General features: G+C 41.9%; 1 protein-coding gene across 17 annotated transcripts in view; it reads right to left on the reverse strand.

The window, feature by feature from the left end:
* The window catches only part of DLG2 (discs large MAGUK scaffold protein 2), a 1,902,487-nt gene that overhangs the window by 75,078 nt on the left and 1,810,351 nt on the right, over positions 1–17,058 (reverse strand). The window lies entirely within an intron of this gene.

Below are 17,058 nucleotides of genomic sequence, written 5' to 3' on the forward strand. Positions count from 1 at the left end.
AAAATGATGAATGATGACCAAGACCTTAAAACCAACCAGCTGTTGCCTTCAGATGCTGACAATTTGTCTCAGGTCCTATGTTGCCCCCTCAGGTCCCATCTCCCCCTCTCACAAACCACCTCCACACCCACAGCGTACAATTCCTCTGGAGAAGCAGATTTTGTCATCTCCCTGTTTATTCCCTTTTGATTCCATTCTAAGAATTTCCCTAGAGTGTAACCGCTGTGCAAGAAAAATTAGCTAGATCTGGGAAACAGATTTTCTAATATCACTGAGGACCGAGTGTGGCTCTTTTCCTTTCTTTTTTTCTTCCTCATGAAAGAAATATCACATCTGCTGTCATGGGAACCAAGAAGAGCTAAAGACAGCATCTAAAGCTCTGAAATAACGCAGGGAAAGTTGAATTACTCCAATACAACCCTTTTTTCCATTAACTCTGACTCCACATGAGGACTAGGGGGGAAGTTTCTAGGTCCCAGACCCCAGAATGACTCATTTCCACCTTGACCATTTGCATGTTCCCCATTAAAAGTTTCAACAAAGCCCCTGACAGAAAAAACCAGGCTGGGAGAGGGCAGAGACACACTCCAGACACGGTCGCTTCTCTGGTGGGGTGATGGGGCATAAATTAATATTCCTGAGCCACAGGTTTTTTTTAAATGCACAATTAGTCCAATAACTATATTCACATAGAACTGTTGTGAACATTAATAAAATAACACACACAAAGCACCCAGCCCCTGGTAAGTGCAGTGTAGCAGAGTGTAATATAGGGGTAAAGAATATACACTGAGGGCCCTGGCAGGGCGGCTCAGTTGGTTGGAGCATTGCCCCATATACTAAAAGGCTGCAGGTTTGATTCCTAGTTGGTGCACACATGGGAGGCAACTGATTGATGTTTCTGTCACACTGCTGTTTTTCTCTCTTTCTCTGTCCCTTCTTCTCTCTCTAAAATCAATAAAAACATATCCTTAGGTGAGGATTAAAAGAAAAAAAGAATGTAGACTGAGGGGCTGCATTGTCAGGGCTGTACTCTGGTTCTATGACTTCCTACTAGTTATACAGCTGGACATCCAGACAAGCTACTGAACCTCTTTTAGGACTCAGCTCCCTCATATATAAAACATGGTGGTGATAACAGTATCTACATCAAGGAGCTGTGTGCATGAAATGTTACATGAGCCAATGCGGAGAAAGCATACACAACAGTGAGTGAATGGCACACAGTGACAATCAGTACTATGAGCTGTTGATGTTATTGTTATTATTTCCCCTTTTCCTTATGAGTGTTTATTCATAAAAATCCTTTCTACAAATGCTACTCTGTGCAAAATGTAGTTAACATAGCAAACCTGAGGTTGCTATCTTTAAAAAGGCCTCTGCTAAGGTGGCCCTTGTCTGACATATGGGAACTTAGATTCTGGGGGGTTTCTCACCATTTTCTAGTCATAATGGCTCACTGTGCCTGAACTGTATAAACAATAATGTTATGTTCAACACTCGCTTTTTTTCTGGCAGCCTGGAGAGGTGCCGGGCAGAGGAGCCTAGATGACCAGCCCCAGTAAAAACCCTGGACCCTGAGTTCTCTCATGAGCCTCCCTGGTAGACAGTATTTCATACCTGTTGTCACCATTTGTTGAAGGAAGAACTGGGCATGTCCTGTGTGACTCCACTGGAAGAGGACTGTTGGAAGCTTTCACTCACTTCCCTCTGGACTTTGGCCCATGCTCCTTTCGTGCGCTGATTTTGTTGTGAATCCTTTCCCCACAATAAATCAGTCATGACTGTGACGAGGCTGAGGCCTATGAGCCCTCCCAGTGAACTAACTCCAGGAGTTGTCCTGGGGACCCCCGGCACTCATTCTACAGATTGTAAATCATAATCGTGTACACTACCTCATTTGTGACTGAATCCAATCCTCCAGAGACGGTATGATGAACGTAGTGCTATCCCTTTCTACAGACAAGGGATACATCTAGGAGGTCCACTGATTAACCCCAGGATACGTGGCTTAGAGGCAGAACCCAGGGCTGGGGCTTGGGTCTCCTGATCCCATGTCCCAGCTCAATGCTTTTTACCTTGTCCCCTCCTCAATCTGGGAGGTGGTGGAGGTGGCAGGGATAGTAACCTTGACAGAAGCCATTACAAATGCCCATGTCAGGGGGCCTGACACTTCGAATCCACTGTCTATTTGACATCACAGCAACCCTAAGGATAAAACTTGTATTTGTTTTTCAGGTGAGGAAAGGAGACTCAGGAATTTAAGGGATCTGCCCCGGGCCACATGTATACATGTGAATCTACGGTAAGGTCTGCTTGACTTGAAAATCCACATTCTTGCCCATTTCATTATCAGGTTCAATATCCCAGCCTGTCACCCTCTGGCCAGACTCACAATTTAGCAGCACCAGGAACTTTTAATCTTCCCTTTGCAGTTTGCCTCCTCTTCCCCTCCAAATCCTTGCAGTTCCTTTACAGTGCAGTCCCTGTTCCAGTGTTTCTTATCCTAAAAATCCTTAAAGCTCCTGTTTGGCTCCAGGCTCCTTCTGGATGTAAAGTGTAGGGAATGGAGGTGGAAATGCCATCAGGAAAGCTGGCAGGTGGTAGCTAAGAAGCAGGCTCTAGCATCAGGCTGCCTGGGTTTGCCACTTTTTAACTGTGTGACCTTGAACAAGTTACTTAACCTCTCTGGGCTTCAAATTTATTAGTGGTAAAACTGGCATAGTAATTACAGCAGCTGAGGGTTAAATAAAATAATATAAGTAAAGTATTGCAACACCAACTTGGCACTGAGTGCTCAAATTTTAGTTATAATAATAGTAATAACTATTATAATAGTTATTTTGAAAAATGTACTGATCTTTGAATCGGGGATCTGGGTGCCACTTAGCGTAGCTGTCCTGGGACTCTATACAGACATCTAAAACAGGTCTGTATCCTCAGGACTCAGTACAGCACTGGACACTAAGTGGATCCTCCATACACATCAGTGGAAATGTTTCAGATGACCTTCAAAAGTCCTATTTCTGTGACGCCTCAGCATCCCCATGTGTCAGAGGAGGGGAGTAGAGACTGTTCTCAGAGGTCCCCACCAGGGCAAACACTCATTCACTGTGTTCCATTCTGTTCCCAAGAATTCCTGAGGGGAGGTTTCCCACTCTTGCCTTCAGCAATTGGTGCCCTTGAGGAAAGGGTTCAGTGACACACTCTTTCCCCGAGTGCTGTTTATCTCGGACAATCTTACCCTCTACAACTACATTGAGTCAGACTTGTTGGATCCCTAAAAACAAGCAGCTGACACATTTCGGCAGTTTCTGGCTCTTTTGGATATTAATGGATCTTCACGTCTGGGAAAAATGCTCCAATGCCCCATCACCTAATTTCAAAAGCGATCAGCTGTTTTTAATTTGCTTTATGTGCTAATTTATCACAGAAACTTTGATAAAATGCCATTAAGACTCACACTTCCCACCCAGGGTGCTTTTAACAAGTCCATTAGACAAGTAGAATTAGACATGAATAATGCAATGGCTCCTGCATCCCTCCTGCCCCTCCTGCTTTTCAATGTGTGGTGGCGCCTTGACAACCAGGGACATCTAGTAAGGGGAGAGCAAAGCTGCTCATCCTGAGGCTGGCAGATGTGGCCATGAGATACTTGGGTACCTGACTGAAACCGTGCTTATTAAGTGCCCACAACTCTATAAAGATTCTATATTCATTGTTTTACTCAACTTACTAAGTAGGAAGACACAATATGGGTTATATGCCAATCTTTGGAGAGAGAAGAGACCTGGGTTTAAGTCCCAACTCTGCTATTCCTAGCTGTGAATTTCAGGAGGTACATTACTTAACTTCTCAAATGGCCTCTTAACCACAAATGACCATTCCCTCATCTATGAAATGCAGATAGTGATGACATTAACTCAAAAGATTGTTATAGACATACAAAAATGGATGATGAACACAAAGTGCCCAACACCAACATGGAATGAATTTCACTTAATTTTTTCTGACAGCAATCCTGCCATGTGAGCATTTTTTATCTCACTTTAAAGGAAATGAAGCTCAAAGAGCTAAATGAAGAAAGCTAGTATGTGGCAGAACCAGGATTCAAATATAGGTAGATGTGTCTGAATCTAAATCCATCTTGGAATCCTCTACTAGGAATGTTGTGCTTATACCACATGTACAAGGTTATTGTGATTCCATGATCACATTTATAATAACACTGTGAACTAGACTCCATGAGTAATTTATTAAGTGCACATTCAGTTCTCACAAATGTCTTGCAATGCATCTATTAGCCCTGTGTTACAGATGAGAAGACATAGACTCAGATAATCCAAGCAACACATCCAGAGTCACACCAGCTATCAAGTGGAGGGGCAGGACCCAACTCAAAACCTGTCTGCTACTGCAAGGCCTGTGAATTTCCTGCTACACCAACCCATGTGTTTTTGCAAGTAACCTTCTCCAACCAAAAACACCCATGCTCTCTATTGGGCTTAAACAGGATCATAATAGTATTTTTTCCTATGTTAGTCAGATTATTGATTTTGGCTGAACCACTTTGAGATTGTATAGCAGAATGCCAAGAGTGGAGGGAGAACTCACAGGGACAGTACCCATAAAAACAGGTAAAATTACTTGATATGTGTCATGGTTGCCCAGGATATCATAGGAAGAATAATCCCCCAACCCTTCTTGCCAAAATTGTCCACATCTTACTCCCCAAAACCTGTGAATATGTTACTTTATATGGCAAAAAAGATTTGCAGATGTGATTATAACAGGGTGCAGCCAAGGGGGTGGGGCAAATAGGGATTTGGAATTGGGTCCAGAACTCAAGGTGTCCAGGACATATTAGAAAGATATATAGGATGCCCCCCCCGCCCCACCACACACACAGGTGTGAGTTGGGGGAAGGAACACATGGAGCAGGGCCATGGAGAGTTGTTTTGCATAACAACAGCTTTGCAGCTAACCTCTGGCAAGGTCATTTAACATATCTATAACCTTTAACTGGTTTCATGGATATGTTAAATAGCTGTGGCCATGCTTTGAGCCAGTGGGATGGAAGTGACTTCCATCCAAGACATAACTGGGAGGCAATTGCCCCTGGTTACAGTGCCTGCATGAGAGCTTGGAGATTATTGGCTCCACACCATGGTACATGCCTGCCCAGACTCATTATCGCAGCCCAGAAAAGCTAGAAGGATACAGGAATGCTGGCACGTGTAACCGATTGTAGGAGGAGTCAGAAATGGGGCTGCAGAGGAAGATTGGCGTGGGGATTTAAACCCAGACATGGCAGCCATTGGAGAGAGAACCACAGGGTTTTGGTAGAGTGGAGACCCCTGCAGCTTGCTGGGAGGGAGCCAAGTGGCTTTGGCCAGGGTGGGGACCCCTGCAACTTTGGTGAGAGTAAGAACCATGCAGCTTAGGAGGCAGGAGAGACTTTGCCTGGAAGAGAAGGGGTGAAAGGACTTTTGCTGGTGGGCCATGAGAAGGTGCCATGTGACTTTGGATTAACTGGAGATTCTGGCCGCAACACAGTTGATGGTGCCGGGAGACTGAATCATGGACTTCTGCTTCTTTTCCTGAGATACAGTACCCCAGATTAGGGCAGAGGGAGAAGGAAGGACTGTGTGTGTCTGTGGGTATTCCAAAGGACTTTAATATTTTAATGAAGACATTAGGTCACTACTTTAAGTCTGTATAGCTTTAAATAAATATTTCCTTTTCACAAATATCTGGCACTGAGAGACGTCTTTCCTTGGGCGGTGGACATAGAGAACCTAGTGGGGGGTCCTTTTGGTAATAGGATATCGTACCCCACCTTGGCCCTGTTCTGTAACATGATTAGGGTTAAGGGTTTTGAGATGGGGGGATTATTTAGGATTATCTGGGTGGGGCCAGTGGAGTCCTTAACCACAGAAGAGAAGGCAGAAGAATAGGTCAGAGAGATGCAGCCTGAGAAGGACCAGACTGCCTTTGCTGGGTTTGGAGACAGAGGAAGGTAATTTGTTAAAGCAGTAAGAGGAAACTAATAACAAAGGATGAGAAACAACGTGATTATGAAGAGAGGGCAGATAGAAGGCAAAGGACATCTCTCAAAAGTTCTTTGGAATAAAAACCAGTCTTCAACAGTAATAATGACCTACTAAGTACCTATTATTGGTCCTGCCACATGCAAAGTACCTTTTCTTTCCATGATGTCATCTTATTGAATCCCTGTAAATGGCTTGAAATATAGATATGATTATTTCTACTTTGCAGATGAAAAAACCTAAGGCTTTAATTTCTTACATTTATACTTTATCCAATTCTCACAAAACCCCTATGAGATAAATATTATTGTCCCAATTTTCTGATAAGGAAACTGATGCACCGTAGAAGCAGCCTTCCCCTTATCTTAAGTTGTAAAGCAGTCTGCATGCTCCTCTCTTGGGAAGCCCATTCAAGGCTAGGAATGTGTCTGTCTCTTCTCTTCTGCTGGATCAGAAGCTCCTGAAGGTCAGAAGCTCCCAGGTCCAGTGTTTGCAAATGCATTTATAAAAGAACAAATGAACCAGCAAATTACTCTCTCCTGTGCTGTGAACTTGTTTGGGCTGGAGCAGTCTCTGTTTCCATGACAACTTTAAGATCCAAGAAGCAGAGTGCTTCCACTCAATTTCCTGTCTTTTGAAGATGGGACCTCTGCTTGATGGGAGGAAAACTGGTCCCCTCCTTCCCCTGCAGCAGGAGAGTGAATAAAAGCAGCTAGATAAATTCTGCTCTCTGCTCCACCCCACTGTGCCTGGCTTGGATGGGTTATGTTCCATTGTTAAGGTAAGTGGCTCTGGATAGTTGAAAATGCATAGAGGTTGGAATAAAGACACACATTCAGTGAGTCCATCTTTTCCTGAGTGTCACTGAGAAAAATCACTGGACTCATCTGAGTTTTAATTTGTCTATAAAATGGGCTTAATCATCCCTAATCTCAGTATATTTGCAAAGATTCAATGAGGTGGCATAGGAAAATAATTTCTCACAATAACTGCCAACCGACAGTTTTTTTTTTTACTTTCTCCATACTCTAGAAAGGCATGAAAGTTATTTCTACAAGTATTGGAGGGAGAATGAAATATGCTGTCTTTTAAATGTGATATAAAAATGCATATATAGTAAACTTCCTCAAACACTTTCTTTCCCAAGGATGTGAGACTCAGAGCAACTGATCTGAGCTTTAGTTGCTCTTACTTTGTAAATGATCAATATGCTCCTCTCATATGCTCTTCTGTAAACCTGTACTGTGATTTTTAACATTTCCAAATTCTAGTTGGTACTAGCATGGAGGATGGGGAAGGCACAATTCTTCCCATCTCCAGAGTCTACCACATAGCAGATGCCCAATGAAAGTTATTTTCTGTTACTCAGCCTGTCACCTATACTGTCATAGGGCAGCTCCTGGAATACAACAGTTTATTTTCTCTCCTGCAAAGGCCTAGGCAGCAGGAACAATGGGTGAGGAAGGCCTGAGCAGCCTCCAGCACAGCCTTTCCTGACTTTTCTGAGAGGCGAACCTATGTGCAACAGTCCAGACGTCCAGTCTCCCAAGTCAGAACACACTCATCCAGGGTGGAGGGAAACACAGCTCTGAGCTGATTTCTCCTCCCAGCTCCTGGAGGAAACATGACATCCACACTCCTGTGGAGGAGTCATCATGTCCAGGCTCACTGAGATCTATCTAGCGAGGCCCCTTATCCCATTTATTTCAATAATGAGTTGTCCCCAGTGAACAGGGTGCTTAAAGCCATGAGCAAATCAGTCCTAGCGAATCAGAACACATTGGCCTCTCTCAGTCCTTGCTAAAAGACCATTGTCCAAGATGCTGCTGTTTACTGAGCAATTGCTAAGCACACAGTAGACTTCACATGTCAGGCACTATTCTAGGTTTTTTTATCTGTAATTCAAAAGATACCCCTTATAATGCAAGCACTGTTCCCAGTTTATAGAAGGGTAAATGCACTATGTGCCACAGACTGTGGTAGCACATGAGTTATGTCATTTAATCACCAGTAACCTTGTAAGTCTGTATTGTGACTCTTAAAGATGCTCTTCTCATCATTCCAGACTGTTTCCTTCCATGTTAGGCGGATGTTGGGAAAATGTCAATTTCTATTGTGCCCAAGGAATCAGGCTGTCACTGTCGTGATGGAAGATAGAAGTAATTGGGCACCAACCACAGGTCCTCATGGCCTGGGCCTTTTGCGGCTGCAGCGTTTTGATTATAACTGGGGAAGAAGCATCACTTCCAGTGGCAGCAACCCTCTCTCTCTCAGCCTCTTGAGTCTCCCGGCTCCCTGAGGGTCATGGTGTGAACTGACTGTGCGTATCCAGAGGCCTGTGTGTTGATCACTTCAGACAATTCATCATCCGAGTCTCCAGGGATGGAGCCTACTGCAGCCTGCCTTCTCTCTCAGGGTGTTCTAGCAATCTGCCCAGCTGCTTTGCACTGAAGTGCTGACAGACAGCCCTCCACCCCACCCCTTTCCCCATCTGAGGGAAGCCGAGGCAAATCTGAACCTGCCCAGGCAGGGCTCATCAGACCACAGTGAATGATGCTTCAAGTCTCAGGGCTGGTGGAGGCTGAAATGATCAATCATCTTAAAATCATTGTTTGCTCCCCCATGTGCTATCAGCTGGGTACTCAGAAAATGAAATATGGGAAAGAGGAACATGTCCAGGATGAATAGCCCAGGCTTTATGACAGTTATAAAACCTCGTATGTTTCAGTCTTGTTGATCACGCAATCAAGTATATTAATCAAGATATTTCAGATAGGCTGACACATCCCTGATTGTAACCTTTTATTTCTGATCTGAGCTAAGAATGTAGACCAAGATTCGGCATTCACTCTTTAGCGTCTTAGTACCACAAAGTAGTAGTGACCTTGCAGTGCAGAAAAAGAAGAAATAAATATCCTGATATGGAATTTCATTGTTGCTGACACAATTATCATTTAAACCTTTAAATATATATGTAGAAGGCTCACGTAAAGATCATGGGGCATAGGCACTACATAGTCCTGTGTTCAAGCAGTGACCCTGCCACTGAAGCAGCTTGAAATTGAAATGTCAAACAGTGTGACATTCATTTCTATACCCAGGTCTCCAAAGGTGCAAAATGAGGGGCAAGAATGTCTGTCCAACAAACTCCTTATGAGAATTACATACACAAGAGCTTTAGAAACCAAGCAGGTGCTCAAATTTCCCAACTGAGTCAAATCTAAATTTCCTCCCTGTAAACTCCACCCCTTTTTTCCATTGTTAGTCACTAAGCATAAACACGTGATATCAGCTTACACGGTGCCTGGCTCGGAACGGGTGTTGGAGAATGTTCACTTCTTTTAGGAGCATATAAAAAAGAGGTGAAACACATCCAAGAACATTTCACACAACTACTCCAAATCCTTAGTGGTGGGTTACCACAAAACTAGACTGCGGGACAAGCACTTCAGCTCCCCCAACAGTGAGGTTGTATTCTTTTTTTGTCTATATATTTTTAGAAAACTTGGTGGAAACTAGAGGCAACAGAAGATCTGGAATTCAGGGAAACCTTGCCTAAAAACCTCACACGTGTGAGATAAAGGCTCCCATTCTCACCTGAAGAATGAGGGTAGAGAGAGAGGACAGAAGAGGGCTCCTCCCTCACTCAGGTGAAAACATTGAGTTTAGCTTGTGATTTAACTCCCACATATGGATGTAAGGTAATAGTCATTGAAATATTAAATGCAGTATTATTTCCAGAGTGCCTATAATGTGCTAATGACTGTTATTTGCTGAGGACTCAGCAGGGAACAAGAGGCTTGCTTCTTGTCCTCATGGAGCATAATATTTGATGGAGAGAATAGGTAAGAAGTATATTCATTCAGCTACTCACTCATTTACTCATTCAGCAAACAGTTATAGCGTACAAGCATGTACCAATGATGATTCTAAGAGCTTGAAATCTATCAGTGAATAAAAATAGACAAAAATTCTTGCTTTTGTGCAGCTTATATTTTAGTGAGAGAAAATGGGCAGTAACTAATAAACATAATGAAAATGTAAATAATATAATAAGTTAGGGGTTGATCATTGCTGTGGAAAAGTTAAAAATCAGGCAGGAGAAGAGGGGCCAGGATGTTGAGATGGGGGAGAGTTGTAGTGGTAGTGAGGATATATTTTTACGTGGGGTGGTCAAAGTAGGACTCACTGAGAAAGAGACATCAAGGCCAGGCTTGAAGGAGGTGAGGGAGCCATGCAGGCACCCAAGGCAAGTGTTCTAGGAAGAAGGAACAGCCAGGGCAAAGGCCCTATAGTTAAAGTTGAATGCGATGTGTGTTATCACAGTAATTAGAATGGGGTGCTATGAGATCACAGAGCAGGAACCTTCCTCAGGTGCTTGGAAAGGAACTGATATCTGACAGGTGGCAGCACACCTGTCCACCCCACCTGACTGAGCAGGGGCATCCTTTAGGCATTTTCCTAATGGGAACCACCTCTGTAATATAGTAATCTCACATCCTGAAGACTCAGCTTTCTTCCCTCAGTCTATTTTCCTTCCTGCCTCTCCTTGGAAGCCTGCACATGAGCTGGGCCATGGAACCCCTTCTCTTCTTTCAGACGCACTCTACCACAACTCAGTGCAGATGGAATTTTTCAGGCAAGAATTTTTCTTAACATTGTTTAAAAGGTTCAAGCTTTAACTCAACAGAAATCAGCATAAAGTCAGTCTGCAAATTTCAATCCATTTTTTGGAACTCCTGACTTTCAGGAACCATTCCTGAGCCTATCCAGAGAGGGCCATGCATTCCTTCCTGTGGGCCAGGTTGCTACCTTGCACATGGTCTTATTCTTGCACTTAGCAGGCTACACTTTAGTTGAGTTGTTTGCAGGTCTACCTTTCTAAACTGCTCAGTTCCGGAGGGTTAGGAGAGTGTTTCATTCACCTCTGTATCTTTCATACTGAGCACTGAAGAGAAGGATCTCACAAGAAGAAGCTAAATTGAACTGATCTGAATTTAGAACCCAGGCTGTGTGACCATGGGGACATTACTTCATCTTTTTGGTGCCTCATCTGTAAAATACAACAGTGGAAGCTGCACAACCTGTAAAGGAAACCAAGGGCTGCCCACTCTGAATGATGAGTGTGACAGTCTCCTGCAGCCACCCACTTCTATTGGACTGGCCAGATCTTGTGCTCTGCAAGATCCCAAGCTTCTCCCGATAGTGCCAGGGGTTAAGCCACAGAGAAGAGGAAAGGTTTGGGACCCAAGCTCTGGGCAATAACTTGTAAAGCTGGAATATTATCTGTCTTTAGGAACCTAGTATCACCTCTGATTTAAGCAGCAATATTTGATATATGTTTCACAGAAATAGTAATCCTCTAGGCTTTGCCTCATGGCCATGCATTTGGAGGGTGTGCTTCTTGTCTTGAGACAAAGTTTAGAAATGATAAATGAAACCTGAAAACAGGCTTAGGTTGCTCAGAGGTATTTCATCATTGGGTTTTAGGCATATCTGCAGCTGGCAGTGGAATACTTAGATAAGATGAATGATTGATTCCCATAGAATTTGCCAAAAGAAAGTAGGTATGAGGTTTTGCAGAAATGCCCTGTAGACTGGTAATTTGGGATGGTGGGGAGCAGGATTTCTCTCGTTTTACTGATGGGTGAGCATCCTAAGGGAACCAGCTTGTGAAGTTAATCAAGGTAGACTGTTTGGCAAGGAAGAGGCTCATTGCCTAGGACAGATTAAATCAATTCTGGCAGGAAAGAAAATCCACAAGGGGTTGTTTTCAATTTTATTTAATCAGTTAGGGAAGATAAAGTTACCAACATTGAGTGAGGGAGGGTATGGAATCTATGAAATAGGGAGAGAAATATGTATTTGAGTGAAGTAACTTGTTTGATTATACACAGAGATGTGGGCTTTTGTAATTTCAAGGGAAAGTCGAAAAAGTTCTCTGAAGTGTCTCCAGTGGTAGTCCCTTTGTTCATAGTGACTATTGTGTTTCTTTGCTCTCTCTCTGTCTCTCTCTTTTCTCAATGTTTTTTGCTTTCAAAATCTAATGCATTTAATAAATAACTCTTTTAGTAGCTTTAAATAATTTCCAATTGTATTTTCTAAAATTCAAGGGACCTAATTTTACATTTCTATTCCTCTGATGAATTAAAACAGCTTTAAAGTTCCATGTAATATATGATCAAATTTTATAAATTTATTTATCAATTTACATCTCTGTTGGTATAATTAAACCAGGTATAATTTATCCATCTGTATAGCTGATTGATTTGTCTCTATGCACAGATAAATGCCTAGAATATTAACCACCTAATGTTAAAAAATGGAATATTGGGTAATTTTTTCCTTTTTTTTGGTAAGTTTTAAAAGTATTTGCCTTTTGCTGTTCTCTCTTTTTTCATTCAAGTATAGTTAATATACAATATTATATTAGTTACATTAGTTTCAACAGTTAGTGATGAATAAAATATGATTCAATATTTATTGGGTTGACCTAAAAATCTGTTATGTTTTTTCAGTACAATGGCTCTAGTAGTGCTTAGCTGTCTTTAACTTCATTCAAAACAATTTTGTTAGATTGTATTGTGACAGCTGTCATTTTAGCAGACATTTAAAGAAAGTATCAAAACTGGTGAATTTTTGTGCAGCCATTTTAATATTAGAGATGGAAGAAAATACACATTTTCAGTATATTATCCTTTATTACTTAATTTTAAAAAAGATTTTATTTATTTACTTTTAGACAGGGGAAAGGAGGGAGAAACATTAATGTGTGGTTGCTTGTCACATGGCCCCTACTGGGGACCTGGCCCACAACCTAGGCATGTGCCCTGACTGGGAATTGAACCAGTGACCCTTGCTTTGCAAGCTGGCACTCAATCCACTGAGCCACACTGGCTAGGGTCATTATTTTAAAAAAGGTAAAAATGCTACTGAAATGCAAAAAAGATTTGTGCAGTGTATAGAGAACGTGCTGTGACTGGTTGAGTGTGTTAAAAGTGGTTTGCGAAGTTTCTTGGTACTATTGACATTTTGGGCAAATAATTCTTTACTGTGGGGTCATCTTATGCATTGGAAGATGTTTAGCAGCATCTCTGGCCTCTACCCACAAGAAACCAATAGCAGGAGATAGCTGACATACTCAAAATATCCAATCAATAAGGATATTGGTGAAAATGAAGAAATGTGTCTTTTATTTTGTGGGAAAAATGTAATGGACTTTTTGGCCAACCCAATACATACCTACAAAGTGATCGCCACAATAAGTCTAACATAAGTCTAGTAACCATATGACACTGTATGTAGTTGTTACAATATTATTGACTATATTTCCTTCCACTTTTTCCAAGCAATCCCCCATTCCTCTAGCAACCATCCTTTTTGGTCATCTTTTACTATGAATCTGTTTTTGTATTGCTTTCTTAGATTCCACATATAAGGACCCCGAACTCTTTCTCGGGCATGTCGTAGGATGCGTTGAATTTTCAGGGAAGTAGGTCTTTCTTTTCTAGGTCGTTTCTCTCTTCGCGACCGCCTATAATTGGGTAAATAGTAATTTAATTCTCAAGTTTGAAAAAACAAACGATTTGCCTTGAAAAAAAGTAATCAGGTGATTTATTTTGGCCAATTAAAAGTAAATAAAAGTAAGCTTTTTTCTTTTAAAAAAAAAGGAAGGAAGGTAAACACGGGTTGTAACTTATCTAAAGGGCAGAAAGCTTTTCTGCGTATATTACAACAAGTTCTTAAAGAAGCAAAATATAAGGTGAAAGAAAAGCATCTGGTTCAGCTTTTGCAATCTATAAGAAAATATTGTCCTTCATTTCCTGATAGAGGGACGTTAGACATTGATGTTTGGGAAAAAGTGGGTGAAAGGTTGAAATCTTTGCAAAACAGTGGTATATCTATTGGTGTACACACCTTTGTAACCTGGAGGCTTGTCAGGGATTCTCTCGAGTTCATTTGGGCAAAGAAAACAGAGCTAGATGATGAGGAATCTGATTCTGACAGTGAAACGGTGTGCAAATTGAGTGAGCAGATCACGGAGGCCCCCACCTTCACCCCCCCACAGAGAAGGATGGATTTTACTCTGTATCTGCTCTGAAAAAGGAAATTGAGGATTCCAGGGAAGGTTGAAACTTCACACTCTAGGAATGTAAATGGGAAACTGTAAAGATAAATGGAAAAGTAAAAGTTTTAGGAAAGAAGTTATGTGATGTTAGTTAATAATTGAAGGTATAAGGCATGGAAATGCAATCTTGGTGAATATCAGAAGGGGTATGAAAGAAAGATTAGAAGGTTTGTGAATGTTTCAGAAAGTCTGTGGAAGTAAATGTTTTAAGAAAGAATTATGTGGTGTGTGTTAGTAATGGAAGGTATAAGGCATGGAGATGCAATCTTGGTGGATATCAGAAAGTGAATGAAAAAAAGAATAGAGAGTTTGTGAATGTTGCAGAAGGTCTGTGGAAGTGAAAGTTTTAAGAAGCCTGGTAGATATCAGAAGGAAAAGGATTTTCCTTCACACTTTATATTTTTCTCCCTACCTGATCCCTCCAGAATTTGGCATTCTAAAGGAGTAAGTAATGACATAAGGTTTCTTTGCATAAATCTAACAAGACCAGTCGTTAATAGTGGTTATGATTTAATTGTGCCTTCCAACTCTTTCCAAATCTGTTATCTCCAGAATATGACCAGAAAATGAATGAATCCAAATGGCATTATAGCATTTAACAATGCACTGCCCTCCTTTATGAGTCCGACAGTTTGTTAACACCTGGTTGCACTTATGGTTTAATCAATGCTACTTTAGAATTAGTCCAACAGGCTCAAATAGATCAGGAGATCCTGACCCGCCTTTCTGCAGTTGAATCAGCACTGGACTGGATTGGCGAACGCCAGGACGCTCTCGTGACTCGTCAACACCTAACCTGTGACCCTAGTTTCTCCAGACTGTGTGTCACACCGCTACAGTGGAATTCCAGCCAACATACTTGGACTGATATACAACATCGCTTGAGGGGAGCTTTCTCCACTAACTTAAAAGGACAAATTGATAAATTGCAGTTGGAGTTACATCATCAGCTGCAGGACATTCAACGTTTAACCAAACAGGACATTTTTCGAGCCCTTAATGAAAATATTAATTGGCTGAAATCCTAAAACATGGTTTGATGGAATTAATTTGAGAATTTGGGTTTTTGGAGCTGCTGGTTGTTTACTGATTGTGATATTGATTTGTGTACTTCGGTGTATTTGCAAATTGTTTTCCCAGGGTCGTATCAGAGACCAGCAGGTAGCCACCTTTATGGAACCCTTAGCAGTCCTAACTGAAAACAAGGGAGAAGGTATGAGAAACCACTCTGGCAGGCGTAAAATTAAAACTCAACACCCACGTAAGAAAGTAGGTGATGAGTCGGTGCGCAGAACTGCACCTGTTAAGAAATCCTCTCGTAAAGAAAGTCAGGCTTGCATTATGCTCAAACTGCCTTGTAATTTGCCTTTCCTGATATCTATGTAATTTCTCATCAAAGATTGAAATGTAATCAGACCTATTACTTTTGTTTTTTCCCTTAATATGTTTTCTTGCACTGAATTTAGAAATTTAGGTATTCACCACCCATAGAATTTAGTTTCTGCTTTATATTTCTATTATTGCCTTATGATGTATGTAGATGTTGCTTTTCTTCTGATTTGCATTCGAAAACAGCAAAAGTAGGTTTCACAGGCTTAACGACCACAATTGATTTTAAAAAAACTAAAAAAGGGGGATATGTTGGGAACCGCCCTGACTGGTATTAGAAGCTGAAACCCCCACCTAGCTAAGGCTAAGGGAACGCCCTTGGAACCGTAAGCCGGCAAGGAGATAAAAGCTTATCTTCCTGGCAGTAATGCTGTTTCTGCTACTGAACCCCAAAAAGCTTGGTCGGTTAGCCAAAGACGGGTAAGATTCCCCACGGGGGAACAACCCAAGCCAGGCACGATCACTTTTGGGAGGCCCCCCAAAAGAAGGACTTGGGGGGCTGCAGCAAAAGGGGGGTGATGGACCCTCACTCCTCGGCTTTGACAAAGTCTGAGTTTCTCAGCGTCCGGAAGAAAATCTCCTTATCTCTCGGTGGCCTTAGTTCCCGTGCTCCACCTAAGCCTGAAACAATGACAGGGGAAGTACAGCTCGGTACTGGGAAGTGCGGATTTCCCCAGGGGTGATCAGGCCTAAGAAAGAACATGTAAATTACTGTGAAACCTTCTTTGTTCAAGAATGCTCTCAGTTGAATGAGGAGGGTCTTAGGAGGAAGCTAGTTTGTTCCTCAGCCTTACAGCTCTTTGACCCCCAACTCAATAGACCGGCAGAGTTCTTTGTTTTCTATGTTACTTCCCCCTAATGAGTACTGTACTTTGCCTGAATTATTATGCAAAATGAGCCTAATAAAAGCAGGTATGGATGGTAAATCAGCGCGCTCCCCACTAGGGGGGGTGGCCATTCTGTCCCTACTTCCCCACAGAAACTAGTTTGTCTCTGTGCATGTGTGTTTTTTCTCGCGTGTTTATTGTCGAGCCATCCACAGTGTGCCGTGGTCACTGCTAGCCGGTGACCCACGCACAACATGAAACCATACATTTTCTGTCTTTCTTTGTCTGACTTATCTTACTTAGGATAATACCCTCTAGGTCCATCCAGTTGTAGTAAATGGCAAGGTTTTATTCTTTCTATTGCTGCATTATATCCCATTATATTTATATATACCGCATTTTCTTTATCCATTTGTCTAGTGATGGACACCTAGGTTGTTTCCAATAAAGTCAGTCATCTTTCATCAGATAGGCATTTTTTTTTGAAGTAGGTTATTTTCTCCTGACATTTGTCTAAGAAAATCTCATTTTCCTTCATTTTTTCCAGAAACCTAGGTAAAGTACAGCTCCAGCCAAATGATCCTTTTTATGATTTCAAGGAAGCCACAGGAGATGATGTTTGTACTGAAGCTCAACTCCTTTCTGGCAGGCCTCCAGAATATTC

The sequence above is a fragment of the Phyllostomus hastatus genome, unplaced genomic scaffold (assembly GCF_019186645.2).
Source record: "Phyllostomus hastatus isolate PE091 unplaced genomic scaffold, TTU_PhHast_1.1 phas_scaffold_317, whole genome shotgun sequence".
Lineage (NCBI taxonomy): Eukaryota > Metazoa > Chordata > Mammalia > Chiroptera > Phyllostomidae > Phyllostomus > Phyllostomus hastatus.